We start from the raw sequence: 14,660 nt of genomic DNA, 5'->3' as shown, positions 1-14,660 counted from the left end.
GGACATTCCTTTCCCTCAAAGGGTGTAAGGAGCATCTTTTCAAAACCATGTGTCAGAAAATTTTATCAGGAGCAGGAAAAATATTTTGAACCTGTGGGGGCTTCCCTGATGGCTTTTTGTCATACTGGTCTCTGGTCCAGAGGTCAAAGGACTGAATTTAGTGAGTTTCATTAGTTCCAAGATAAGGTGATTTATACAATATGTCAACAATTAATAAGAGTTATTGGAGCATTAAAAAATACCCTCTTCATTAACTATGCACATCACTTGAGAAAAATTCTCATTTATGGAATAATAAATGTGAAGAAAAATGGCTAGTTCAGAGTTAAAAGGAAAACAAACTTTCATGTTATGGTTTTTACAGCTTTAGCATCAGCCCATTCCTTTAGAGTCTCATGTATTCGTAAGTCGTCCAAATACTCAGCCTTGGTCTCTGTTGATGTGATTCTGATGGAATTACAAACCAAATAAGGATATATTCATTTAGTATTTATTTTTTCTTTTTGTACGATGTATGTATTTTTCATTAGCCTAAAAATAAATCTTGTATGTGGCATCGGGATGTAGCATGAACTTGTGACATTGTTATGATGATATTGGATCCAGTTTCTATTTGGTCAAACTCCTTTTCTGGAAAACACACGTGTGCATGCGCACGCGCACACACACATGTGAGACCAAAGGAAAGCTGAGTCATCCTTTATTATTAGCTAGCTCTTTGGACCTTCACACCCAAGTAGAACCCCAGTGAGTTGGACTGAATCTTTGGTGGGCGGCTTTGCCTGCATTAAAGTAGCTTCATGAGCCTGGATCCAGAGCAGCCTGTCCCTTTCTCCTCACCTGGAACTGAGCACCAACTCTCACCTGAGCAGTGGGAGAGGCCGCCAACCCAGAACACCCACAGCCCTGGAGGAAGCGGACACGACAGCAAGAGAGTGTGTTTGCCCCTGGTTGTTGCTGGTCAGGCTGCTTGCCTCAGAGCTGCTCAGGTTGGGGCATTATACTTGGGGCTCAGAGCCACCGAACTGAAGGACTGAGAGGGAGAGAGCAGGAGCGGGCGAATCCCACCGTCTGCATGGGCAGACAAGCAAGGAGATGGACACCACCCCGTGCGCCTCTGGGAGCTCTGTGACAGGGAGCAGGGCACCCTAAATGGAGCACCTTTCCTCTGGCACGGGGGAGTTACTTGTCCTTTTCTCTGTCTTTCTGTTCTGCTTCTCCTCTGATTTGCACAGGAACTCAGATTTCTGACGTATTGCTCAAGAATAGGTATATTTTCCAGATAGGTGTTTTCTCTAAATTAATGAAATGAGTACAGAATAATAAACTTGTAGTTAGACTGGATATTCGAATGAAAAGAAGGAAAAATGAAACGTCAAGGGGAGTGACTCTGGATCGTTTGCAAATGTCGAAGACATGATGTTTATCAGACATGTGGTTTGGGAAACTGCAATCCTAGCAACATTTACTCAGTGCCCAATGAATGCGCAACACCTCCGCTACCTCAATTAAAAATAGTCAATCTCTATCATCCTGATGAGTTGCTCTGAAAATAACCACCAATTATACCAATCTTGCCGGCTTGAGAAAATAATATACTTTTAATTGAGGACAGACGGGAGGACAGTACAGAGATACCTAACAGGTATATGATAAGAGGGCTTTCTGCATGTATCATAAATGAACTCCTCCATTCACCAACCTTTGCAGACAATAAACATGAACGTGCTCTCCCCCAAAAAGACATACTGAGGAAGTGCCTTCTGACTTCTCTGAGTCTCCATAAAAATATTATTAAGATATCCATCAAGAGTCCAGGTCTCTTATTTCTGTCTGGGAATTTATGTCATGTTAGAAAAGAAGCTAGTGGTTTCCAACTTGAGAAAGGGTTGGTTGACTTGGGTCTTGTGGTGTGGTTATTGGTGGCTCTTTGACTGTCCTCAGATATTAAAGTGGCTGTCATACAGAACAGGGACTAGAATGTATCCTTTCTGCCTCCTGACGATGGCCCGTAGTAATAGAGAAGCTGATTTTAACTTGAATTAATAACTCTGTGGCAAATTCCGAGGTCTTCTAGTGGAACGACCAGTCCCACAAAGTAGTGATAGTTCCATTAGTGGAAGGATTCAGGTGGACTTTAGTAACAGACCAACTTGGGCTAACATAAGAAAGGAGTTTATCAGAAGACTCGGGGAATTAATAGAATCAAGGTGGGGGCAGGAGGACCCGGCTTAGAAACAGGAAAGGAATCAAGATGGGGTCTACTTGGCTATTGAGGCCCCACAGTAGTAATGAATGAGAGACTAAGTGGTATGTCACCCTGTTTAGGATTTAAAGGCCTGGAAGAAAAGGGTCAGTTGGATGAGCTTAGGTTACACGCTCATCCTTTGTCCATATAGAGTGCGGACAGTGGAACATCTACCAGAGGTCCCCAGGGATCTCTTCAAATTCTCTAGCAGAGTAGGGCTTCCAATAACTAACCTGCGAAGACTGCCTACTATAGGGGGAAATGCCCCTGAGGGAACCAGGATGCTATTACAAAAAGGCAATATGGGCTGAGGAGCCAAAAATTCACAAGTGATGCCTACTACAGAAATTGGCTGAATATCCATTAGGAACATCAAAAAGGAGGATTCTTCATTGGGCAGGAAATTAGGCAGAAAGACTCGGTCCTTCTGGCTTCAGTAACACTGATGGGCAAGAAAAATATTATCCCTAAGAGATGAAGGCTCGGGTGGGCCTCCTTAAAGGCAGCCAGGTAAAGGTGCCTAGTAACAGCCGCTGGTTTCTTAGATGATATCTGGGATTGGCTTCTCTTTGGAAGTTTTTAATATGTGATAATGTGACCAGATACTATATCATATAAAAAGTTCACATGCCCACAGTCTTGGGATACCTTATGATTTTCTCTCTTCTCCTTTCCAATCCCTGTGATAGTTTCTCCCTCTTTGTGTTCCACAGCAACCCCTGTGCACAGCTCTAGCAGAATATAGATCAAAATCATAGATTATATTAATTGTTTCCACCACTGGACCAAGAGCTCCTTGATGCAGGAAAGTTGTCTTTTATTACTCTAGTTTTAACACACAGCAGAGAGAGAGGAGGAACAAATTAAAAGATAAATACAGGAATAGTGACCAGAAGCCTCTTGGGGTTGGGTCCTATACCAGCACCTTCTGTCACTGCTTTTTCAAATACATCCTAATCCATAAACTCCTTGGTCCTAAGTGGTGTGACTATTTGATCTCCAGGTCTCTCTGTCAGGTGGAACCTTTCTCTGAGAAGCTGAAAGCATTTTACTCTATTGATTTGTTCTCACCAGAGCTGAGTTGTGAGTGGTAAGTAGGCATTTGTTTCTATTGTGACTGTCAATAGAATGATTTCAAATCACTTTTATCACAGTGGTTTCAAGGGATCACACCTTTAATTTACAAAGCCAGCTCTGTAGAACCGAACAAACCAAACCATACTAACTTATAGCAGAAAACCATCTTCCTTTACTGCTTAATGTGTGTGTGTGTGTGTGTGTGTGTGTTTGTGTATTTAGTAAAGAGCCCTTAATTCAGATATGACCTAAGGTATGTACAGAACCATAGAAATACTAAAAAAACAAAACAAAATTAGAATGTTTTAGAGGAGAAATCAAAAGCAAACAGGAGAGAGTCTGAATGAAGTCAGAAAGCCCTTGTGTGAAACAGGCTGTGGATAGGTTACTTACCCTCTGAACACCAATAGACTGTGCAATGGGGATGATAATCACAGAATGTTATTTGGAAGGTTGTGAAGATTAGATGAACTTTCTGGTTCTTAGTTTACTCTCCACTCTGCATAGATCCAGATCTCCTGGGCAGTAGGGGGAGGAAGAGTGAGCAGAGATCTCTTCAATCCCATGGCTAATAAGAGCATGCACCTCTTCAGTTCCTACCTTATGCAGTTTCCCGCACAGGAGCCGGTGAGTGCAGCAGGGCCATGTGCGCCTGTATAATTCGCTGCCGACACCATCTTGGTCCGAGCCGCCAGGAGAAGCAACCCTCACTATAGCACTCCTCCTGAGCATTGTAGTTCATTCAACCTGACCCTTTCATATTTACACCAAAATCCATCCCCTTCAGGACTTAATTGTGACAAAAATATATCTCACGCTGCTCCTAGATCATCTCTCAAGATGGAGTTAAGCTCCGTGTTCAGTCCCAACACTAATTATTGTTTTCTTTATTAGCATGTAGTCTTATCTCATTATAACAGTTGCAATTCTGTTTCCAGGACAACCATAAGTTGACCAAGGTCTTTATATCTACATGGTCAGAGTTCTGCTATAGTCTTGATTCCTCTCACGTTTGTGGTCAAAGATTCCATGAGTTCCCTAATTCCGCTCACTTTCTTTCCTCACAGTCTCTCTCCACACAAGGTCAGGCTCACCTGTGAGGTTTCTCTTGTAACTAATGAAAATCTGTATTTCTGAAAGCTCATCCTGATGGCTTTCTCTGTTACTCCACAGCGGACTCCCATTGTGATCAGGACCTCCCACTGAAAAGTGTTATTGCATATAAATCACTTGAAACAGTACTTCTAGCCCGTAGTAGGCGCTCATCAAATCTAAGCTATGTGATTCTCATTCTCATTATTACTAGTATCCTTTACAGTTATTCTGAACATTAAATAATAAAAAAACTTATAAAGTATGTTAGCATGTCACCTAATACATCATAGGCACTCAATAAATGTTAGCTACTGCTAATTAATGGAGCAGAAGCTGGAGATTTATTTAAGAAAATGAAACATGGCACCTTCCAGGGTAACTGCCTTGGCTCCATTCTGTTCATTCTCAGATACAATCCCCTTCCAGGGTACTTGACATCGAAGATGTATTTTCAGAATGATGCCTCATCCAGAGGTCCTCCTACATGGTCGGTCATTAAAAAATAAAACAATGAAACAGAACACTAATACTCAGTTACGATGTCAGAAAAGTAGTGTCATATTCTATGTATTCATTTAGGGTGAGGATTATATTTTTACAAGTGATTTATACTCATTATTAAAAGGTAAACAATACAATAAATTACAAAGAAGAAGTAAAACATCACCCCAAATCCCAACCAGAAATATCCACTGTGAACTTGAAGAGCATCATTTTAAGCATCTTACTGTGTATATAAAGATAGAAAGTTAGAAAAATAGATAGTAAGAATAACCTTGTAAGAATGGGACTAACACAAAGACAATAATATACCTTCTTTAGAAATAGAGGCATTAAATTTAATTTTACTTGAATTTAACAGAATAAACATAAACTGAATTGAAACTCGAGGATTTATTGAACTTCAGATATGCATTTGTTTACTATAAAGATATTTTTTTCCCCTAAAACAGCCTTCTGTAGGTTAAGGAAAACAACCAGAAATTATTTAAAACGTGGAGTCCTTATGACTCCTTAACTATGTCAACTTTAGACATTATCGATTACTGGGAAAGATTACATGATGCATTCTCTCATTTCTTTCAACATCCTTTATCACTACCTTCCAACTTTGTTCTTTGCATTATATTTATTCTGACAGGTTTATAACATCCTCATTCTGTTTTGCAAATGTAATTCTTTCATTTGTTTAGCTCTGGTTCTATTTTCATTTGGACCCACCACTCTTAACTAGTCTTTTTGCAATTATGTGTACATTCTAGGATTATTTATTTTGACTTACTGTTGGTTGTATATTTTATTATCAAGATTTTTTTTTTCCAAGAAAGTTATGAGGGTTGTATTTTCTGAACGTTTCACTATTGAGAATATCTACCTATTACCTTTATGCTTGAACAGCACCTTGGTTGATAGGATATTCTTGGGTCACTTTTTATTTCCTCTGAAGTTTACAGATTAAGCTACATGACTTTCAGGTGTTGCAATAAAAGTGTGATTGTTTTTCTGATTCCTTTTTCCCTGTTGGAGTTGACTTGCTGCCTTCTTCTTGGGAGCCTGAGTCACTCTAGTTTCATCCTTGATATCGGATAGGTCAGTTAGAATGTCTTCATGCTGTTTGTTACATTTTTTCTCAATATGATGTGTCATTTCAATCTAAAGATTCAGTTCTTTCTCCTTTATGGCAGTGCTTCTGAGTGATAACTCAGTTTTTATGCCTGGTCTACTTTTTCAGGGGACACCGATTATTCTTTTGTTGGGCTACTTCATCATAATTAATGCTCTGGTTTCTGATGGCTTTAACAAGTTCCTCACCTTTTCCTTATGTATTCATTATTATTATTTTGAGTTTCTCCATCATTCTTTTAATTTGGTTTTAGTTTTGATTCTTACTATGTCTGTTAGTAATGTATTTATTACATCTTCAGTTGTATGTATTATTTTTCAGAGTATTTCCTTAGCTCTGAATTTCCTTTCATCCTCTAAACTTTGAACTATTATTAAATATTCTAATTATGTTCTTTAGTATAAAAAAACACCTATGTGGAATTTGTTTCTGTTCTTTGGGTCATATTCTCTTCAAGCTGAGTTCTTCCTCTCTCCTTTGCATTATGTTCTCCTCTCTCTGCCTGTCCATTCCCCACTGCAGGTAGTATGTCTGCATGGTAGTCACTCTTCTCTCTTCATCCAGATTGGATGTTTCTCTTCTTTTTCTGAACTGGTGTGAGTGGATCTCCCTTGATGCCTTTCAGATTATTTGAAACTAGTTTGTCTTCCCTGTTCTGAGCCATAGTTTGAGAAAAGGATATTGTTTTCTACCTACTTTTCTAATTACTGATCTTCAGAACATGGTCCAGGAGCCAGCAGGATTGGTGAATCAAGGAAATTGTTGGATCCCACCTCACCCTTATTAAGTCAGAAACTCCGGAGATGGGGCCCAACTGTCTATTTTCATGAGCCTTCAAAGTAATTCTGGTGCATCTTAAAATTTAAAAGCCACTGCAGTAGACATTGTGAAGATGTGAGAATCAAAAGCTGTGGTGAAGCCGAGTGCAGCCCAGATGGGGGACCTGGGCCCTGCACTATCTTCTGAGATCCTATTAAATAACCTGGGCCCATTCCTCAACTAGGATTATTCTACTCCTTTGGGCTCTAAAACATTCCTCCCCTTTGGGGGTATGTTGCTTTGGAAATCAGCAGGTTCTGGTTGCCCTTCCTGCCTCCGTTGGCAGGGCTGTGATGAACTATTGTCTGGTTGTCCTTGTATAGGGACCCCTGGCTGAAGGGGATTGAATAGGGACTAAAATCCAAACCACCCTCTTCTCCTGAAGTGTGAGCACATAAAGCATGCCTGGTGCAGGGCTCTGTCAGGCCAGAGGAGGGGATGACATTCCTAATTGATATTTCCAGAGGAGACATCTTTTCATATAGGGAACATCTATAGTGTGTGCTGGCAGTCCTGATAAGGTCTTAAAATGATATGTAGGAGCTTCTGTAGAAAGCTATATTCATTGAATTTATCCAGGCTTGTCTAATCATTTCCTGTCCTTTAGTCCCTACTTTTGAAGAATTCTCAGTATTCTGTCTATTTCCTTTCTTTCCTTAGGGCCATTTCTGGGAGTGTGTAAGGCTGGGGTTGGGAGAGTTAATGAGGTTGACCTTACCAGAATCTTCATTTTTTTTTTCTTAGCTTATAGTTTAAAAATTTCTTATATAATCTCATACCACTTTGAGGGTTTTATAGATGCTGGTCAAACTTTAGCCTTTAAAAATGCTTATCATTTTCCTTACTAGTTTTTGTTGGTTTGTTATTGGGAAGGTGTGATTCTATGTTCTGCCTTGCTTTACTATTAGTATACAAAAATTTGTAATTTTTTTACTGACATGAATGAAAACAATTATTTTTTTTGTATTGAATTTTGTCCAGCTTTATTGAGAAATGATTGGCATACATCACTGTACAAGTTTAAGGCATACAGCATGGTGGTTTGATTTACATATATTGTCAAAAGATTATCGCAATAGGTTCAGCTAACATCCATCTTTCTGATACAGGTAGAACAGAAAGAAAAGGAAGAAGGAAAGAAGAAAGGAAAACATAATTCTTCTATGGTGATTGTTTTCTGCTTAGCTGCTTACTGGGTAGATTTCCTTGGTCGTAAGCAGTTGTATATTTTGAATAACTTAGGCAGGAAAAAAAAAAGTGAGGTTTGGGAGGATGCTGGGTAATATATAGAATTAAAGAGAAAGTCCTGGAGAGGATCTAGCAACAGGTGTCCTCAGCAGGATGGACTGGTGGACATTGGCAAGGCCCTGGCCATGAGATTCCTGAGCTCTGAGTACCTACTGGACACATGACGTTAATGGCAGACCCACCAGGGCAGCACCTTAATGTGGTGATTCTCAGCAGGGGGTGGGTTTCTGCCTGTCTGTCCGCTATCCCCACCTCACCGCCTGGAGACATTTAGCAATGTCTGGAGACATTTTTGGTTGTCGTAACGGGGAGGTGAAGCTATTGGTATCTCACAGTTAGAGGACATCAACATCTACAGTGTGCAGGCCAGCACTCCATGGAGAAGAATTACCTGATCCAGAATGTCAGCAGTACAGGGGTGGAGAAATCCTGCCTCCTAGGAAGGGGGGTGAGATAGACACGAACAATAGCTTTTGGCAGATGAGCAGTCACAGTAACAGGAATGAGTGGGTATGTGTATTTGTTTCATTCAGACATCAGATATTGAGTATTACCTTCTTTTTATTCAAACTGGTCTTTTTAAACTGAAGAATTAAACGTTTTACTTTCTTCGAAGTATAGTCATTGTGATAATGCTTCACCCTTGCACCAACTCCCAAAAGTCAATTTTAATTCACTACAGAAAGCCATGCTAATCCTCCCTGAGTGGTTAAGGTTGTCTGTAACTCTAATGAGGTATCTGAAATCAGATTTCTCTGTAACAGTTTACCAGAGGAACTATAGACAACATTGATTTGATAATAAATAGAAGTTTTAGCTCCATACTCAAAGGATTATCTTTGAGCCTCACATCCTTTGTGCAAAACTAATGGGTAAGAACTACCTTTTGTTTCTCCATCAAATTGATGTTTGCAGGTGGTCTCATTGTCACTGGGCACCTGACTTTATGACAGTGGACAAGTTATGTAATCTCTCTAGACTTCTGTGTCAACAACAGATATATTTTTAAGTGCATTTGGAGCTATAGATGGGCCCCTTTCTGTTCTAACTCTTATGAAATTGTACAGTGTAAGCTATGTAGACTGGACGATCCCTCCCTTCTGGAAGGCTGAGGGCAGGGAAGGTTTCAGTTTGGGATGGGGTCTCTTAAGTTCTGAGTAGAGACCCCAGTGCCAGCCTTTATATAACTTCTCTTTTGCCAGTATGCCAGCAGCAAGATATATGCAACAGTGCTTTAATACATTTTAACAGGTTTTAAATGAACTTTCTCTAAACAGACAGAAGGAAATTAGACCATTCCTAGGGAAATCCCTTGGCAGACACACACATCTGTTGGTGATTTGGCAGGGCCGGAAGAGTTTCATTAGACTGTATCAGCAGTTTTCCTCAAAATGTGAAGAGTGTGTTTGCTAAAGGCAAACACAATCATGTCTGAACCTCACCAACTTCTCTCAATTACATGGAAATGTCACTGTCAAAACTCTAATGCCTCAAATTGTATCAATCACAAGTTCCTAGAAGAAAAAAAAGAAACACCAAACTCACAAGTGGTATCTGGAAAGTCATTTAATACTATAGGAATTTCTTTCTGTGATCTGTAAACAAGTACAATTTGACAGTGTTTCTCAGTGTTGATAATGTGCAAAGATGTTTATCTTTATTACTTGGTAGCAATGTGGTTTATCATTACAAACTTGATTTTACTCCTAATTAAACATTTAAAATGCAGTTGCTTTTCTTTGCTCCTGTGACAAGATGGAAGATTAAGTGACTTTTATTGCCCAGTGGAATTATCTGTGCTAAAAAAAAATACAAAAAACCCTCAACTCAAATTAATTTCTGTTGGTGAAATACATTTTTAAATATTATAACCCTATTCACATTGGGAAAATAAATATTCCCTGTGAATGAATATTTTACCCCAAATCTGGTAAGTTTATTAATAACTCTGAGAGGGGAGAAAACACAACTTGAAAAATCGTTGACATTTTGCTTGATGGTTACCATTCATGACAATAATTATTTCTGGGATTTCTAAGCAAAGAATACATTTACTCAGTTGCTACCCATTAATCTGGAAAATGTCCTCTCTCTAAATTATTTTAAAAAAACACACATCTAATTGTTTCTGAGTATTAGGTTTCTATTTAACTGCATATTGCTTTGCAATAAGAAGACTGAAATGAAAATTTTCCTGTGTAACTTGAATGATAAGTGCTTATCATGGTTTATCTTGTTTATCTTTTTACAGTTTAAAAATGAAAACATACAATCTAAACATCTTTAGCTCTCATGCCAATTGCTCTGTGAAGCCGTCTTGATGCCCACGGCTGTGAACACTCCTTTATTTCCTTCTTTCTTTCTATCTGACACTCTGGTGGTGTTTTCTTTTTCAGCTACTGGACTGGGGCTCTTTGCTCAAAGCCTCTTGGTTGTTTTAGCTTCTCCACTTATAGATTGCAGAGCTTGTTTATTTGGAACTACAAGACAGGGTCCAGATAAGGCAAAAAGAATAAAGCTTAGGTTGATAACATAGGTTTTGGTTAGCTTACCTTTAGACTTGATTAAAGAGGAGCTGAAGAATTATCCTTACATAGCCACTGATGGTCTCAAGTTCTCTCATTTTCTTGGGATTGGAGACTGAGGCTCTGGCTAAAACTTCACTTGGAGCCTCGTAGAATCTAAACACATGTTTGTCATGAAGGAAGAACTGGCTAATTTCTTTGGGTAGTGATTAATTATTTCCTTACATGACTGTTACAAAGAGGTGGTGTAGGTAGGATTAAAAGTGGTTAAGGGTCTTGAGTTTGAAAGACCAGAGTTCAGGTTCTGACTTTATTACTTTCCAGCTGCAAAACTTTCAGCAAGATATTGCACCTCTCTGGGCCCCAGTTTCTTACATATAAAGTAACAATATTGTCTCCTATAGATGTGATAATGATTGAACATTGAATGCTTGTTAGCTGCTATAAAATAATTTTATAACAAAATTCTCACTATTATTGGAAAAGAGTTCTAGGGTGCAGGATTATGAGAAAAGCCTTTCTACCCATCCTCCCCCATATCAATGCTGTCTGAAGTTGACTTTGACTGTTTTCTGTGTACCTGTCCCTATTTTTCCTTCTTTACCTTAGTATTTCTTCCCCTTTCCTTCCAGAATAAATAAATGTACTGTGGTTCTACATTCCTCCCTTGTCCAGGAGAAGAGGAAATGAAGCAGGAATGGTTCTGTATAAAATAATTTAAGAAACAGTATGTTTTTATAAAACTGAGAACACTAAGAATATCTGGTAAATTTGAGTTTCAATGTGTTCCAGTTAATTAAAAGCACATTTTTAAACTGAACTATATGAAATCAAATACCGCAGAAAATTCACAGGGGAACCATACTGACGTCTTGTCTTCACATGATTAGTTTCAATAGAATTTAATTCTCATCTCTTGATGATGATGATGGTAACAGCCAGAATGCGGGGCAGTGTGCTCTGAGGCAGCAGCTGTTACGATCCATCTCGAGGCGGCCGGACCCCAGAGCCTTGCACCTGTACGCCTCTGGTTCTACTCTTTGACCTGGAGATACAACAATATATAAGTTTTAGTCTTGACCAACAAGTTGCTTACAGACTACGGGAAAAGTAGAGTACAGGGGTGCAGATCCCTTTACTCCAGGGCTGCAGAGGAAACTGCCGCGGGACTGATAGATTCAGACCCCGAGAACAACAAAGCCTAGCAAAGAAAAATCCGCAAAAAACCCCACATCAACTCTTATCTTGTCTGTTCCTGAAAGCTGGGAGGAAACGGCAATCCGAGAGGGTTTGGAGACTAAATCAAATGTCTGTTGCAGTGGAGACTGAGGGATGGGAAAAGGGTCCTGTGTGGTAGTGCAGGAATAAGAAAGAGCAGCCCCGAAGCAGGGTGGCCCCGAGAGAGGCCAAGGCGGGGAGCGTCCGATGGGCCGGGAGAGAGAGCAGCCCGAGGACTGAAGGAAGGCTTGAGGGTCGGGAGGCGGCCGTGAGGGGCGTAGGGGAGCAGTTCTGTTAGGACGGCAGAGGGGGAAGCCGTTATCCTATTTGCCTGGGGAGACAGTAGAGACTGGGTGTTGAGGAGAATCTGTCAAGAACTTGTGTGGTTAATAACAGGAGAAAAAGTCTTTGGTAGTTTAAGGGTTTACTATGGTTGAACACACTTTAATTTGTAAGAGGAAACAAGAATTAGTCAAAGAATTACTGGAAAGGGGGAGACTGAAGACAGAGGGGAAAGAAGATCGTTTTTCTGAGCCCAAGAGGAGGAAGTTGGTGAAAAGTGTTTTATTATTCTTTGTGCGGGATTTGAGTGTGTAAGTGTGGATTGTATTGCCAAGGAAAATAAGATTTGGACAGAAATGCTTGGTGACCGTCCATATCCTTTCCCTTGAAGGTGTGGCTTACTGAGGTTTGCCAGAGCTCAGCATAAGGATACAGCGGTCAGCACGGTGTCCTCGGCTTCATCCGAACAGCTGTGGTCCCCCGACAGAGGGTTCACTTTCCTCCGATTCCTCAGCTCTGGGCTCGCTTTTGTCCACTCTGCTTGCTGGGTGCTGGCCACTGTTGACCCCGTCAATTGGCTGCTGCTGGCTCCAGGTTTTTCCTGTTGTCTAAGCTTCCAGATCTTGACTCCCCAGTTTGGGCTCACAGTTTAATGCATGTGCATTGGTCTGTAACAGTCCCTTTTCTTGGCAGGACCGAGGTCTTGATTCTTCTTATCCTGTCCTCACAGTAGTCCCACCGTGCTTAGCCCGATGACGCCCTGTGACTGTCATGGGGGCATCTCTGGGACACAGGAAAGCACACAATAGATGGTAACAGAAGGTCCAGGAATGAGGAGAAGTATTGAAACAGAGCACCGCTGGAGGAGTCTGCCTGGAGTAGGGAGGAGCAGCTCATCTCCGGAAAGACAGTGAAGAGGAAATGAAATGGAAGGAGAAAGCTGAGGGCTTTCCTCGCAGGAGGCTTGGCAGGCAGAGGGCACCAGGGAGGGCTGGGCTTGGTAGTGAAGGAGGACCACTCAGAGGAGAAAAGCAAAGGCTAGTGATTCAGAGCTTGTTAGGGCAAGGGAGTCGGTCACTCTCACTTACATTTGGCAGTGACTCCACGGCAACCATGGGAGTGGAAGTTTAATAGAGGAAAAAGTGAAGGCTTCCGTTGGGCCCTGACCAGAGGCTGTTGCCTTGGGGAGGCCGAGGCCAGGCCTAGGAGATGCAGGGCAACCCACGTGGCTGGTTAGGGAGCTTATTTAGCTTTCTCTGGTTGGTCTACAGTTGGAAGCCAGTGACAAAATTGGGGAAACTGGCAATTACTGATTAAGTCTTGACCAGTTAGGCCCAATAGCTATAGAGGCTGTGGTTTGGCTTCCCAGACTGGTCACTGCAGATTATAGGTCAGAGTTCTGTTTTTATATACAGTCTGGCCATTACCCCTTCTCTGTTCAGTCTCTCACAGGCCAGAGTTACAGAGGTCATTTTTTCTGTATGTATATATATTATGTTTTGCAGGACATGCTTTGACTTGTGGCCTGGCCAAATCTGAATTATAACAGAATTCTGCACTATTCAAGGTGGCAGTGTGCCCAGTACACTCTGTTTCCACAGACTTTCACACATCCCCTTTCAGTAACTAAGAGGGCTGGCTCTTCTACAGAAAGTGGAAACAGTATTTTTATAGATGTTAGCTTTTATAGAAGCATTCAAAGTCACACTCAAATTGCTTTTTCTTTTGTGTTTACTCAAATATAGTTCTCAATGCAGCTGTGGGTTTCAGAGAAGCCTAATTACTTTCATATACCATGAACAGTCGATAGAGCATTGGGGAAAGTCATAGCTATAAATTTATATTACTTGAGGGAGACGATTTGGTCTTGGAAATATTAATTCAGCCTCCTATCTCATATTATAGGAATTAGTTTTATTTGTGAAGTGCAACTTGATTGACTTGGTGACCCACCTAAGAACGTGGCACCTGGGAGATGTCCTTTGCACATTGGCTGGCCCTCGGTTCTTCATTCTGGAGATGTCAGCTCAAAGAAAGGGCAATGTGCTCCTACAAAAAGATGCACTTGGAAATTCCTTTGCTTTGTTTATAGGGGAGGTCAGCAAAATGGAGTGACAGAAAGCCCAACATGGTGTCGCACAATGGACATGGCAGTCATTCCCAGTTAATACAGAGCTACAATGTACTCCAAATATATGTTTTCTAATCACTAAGCTGTTTATTATTTTCACTGAGCAGCAAAAATTAAAAGTCACTAGTGTAAAAAGATAAAATAGATAACCAAGAGGTTGGGGATGAGGGGAGTTATGGCTGTGAATATTTTTCAGCACAAATTTCATGTCTGTTGTTCTGGTAGAAACACCTCCAAGAAAAGACCAGTCTTTTCTTCAGTGACATGCATGTGTACATTAACATGCCAGTGAAAATGATTAGAGAAGTGCCACATCACCTGGGTCAGTGCTGTTGTTTATTATACTGTAATGTAGGATTAGTCTAAAGCAATACTCTTCTTGGGCTAGTTGGT

General features: G+C 40.7%; 1 protein-coding gene across 24 annotated transcripts in view; it reads left to right on the top strand.

Annotated features, from left to right (window-relative positions):
- Positions 1 to 14,660, top strand: part of FHIT (fragile histidine triad diadenosine triphosphatase) — a 1,286,968-nt gene that overhangs the window by 536,704 nt on the left and 735,604 nt on the right. Inside the window, exon 3 of one of the 24 annotated variants that reach the window (XM_073230806.1) lies at positions 3,252 to 3,338. The exons of the other annotated variants lie outside the window; for them this stretch is intronic. The gene's annotated coding sequence lies outside the window, so the exon portion shown is untranslated. The remainder of the gene's footprint in view (positions 1 to 3,251; positions 3,339 to 14,660) is intronic. 24 annotated transcript variants of the gene reach the window in all.

This window comes from Manis javanica, chromosome 3 (assembly GCF_040802235.1).
Source record: "Manis javanica isolate MJ-LG chromosome 3, MJ_LKY, whole genome shotgun sequence".
NCBI classification, from domain to species: Eukaryota; Metazoa; Chordata; class Mammalia; order Pholidota; family Manidae; genus Manis; species Manis javanica.
This window is presented reverse-complemented; position numbering and strand designations above follow the sequence as displayed.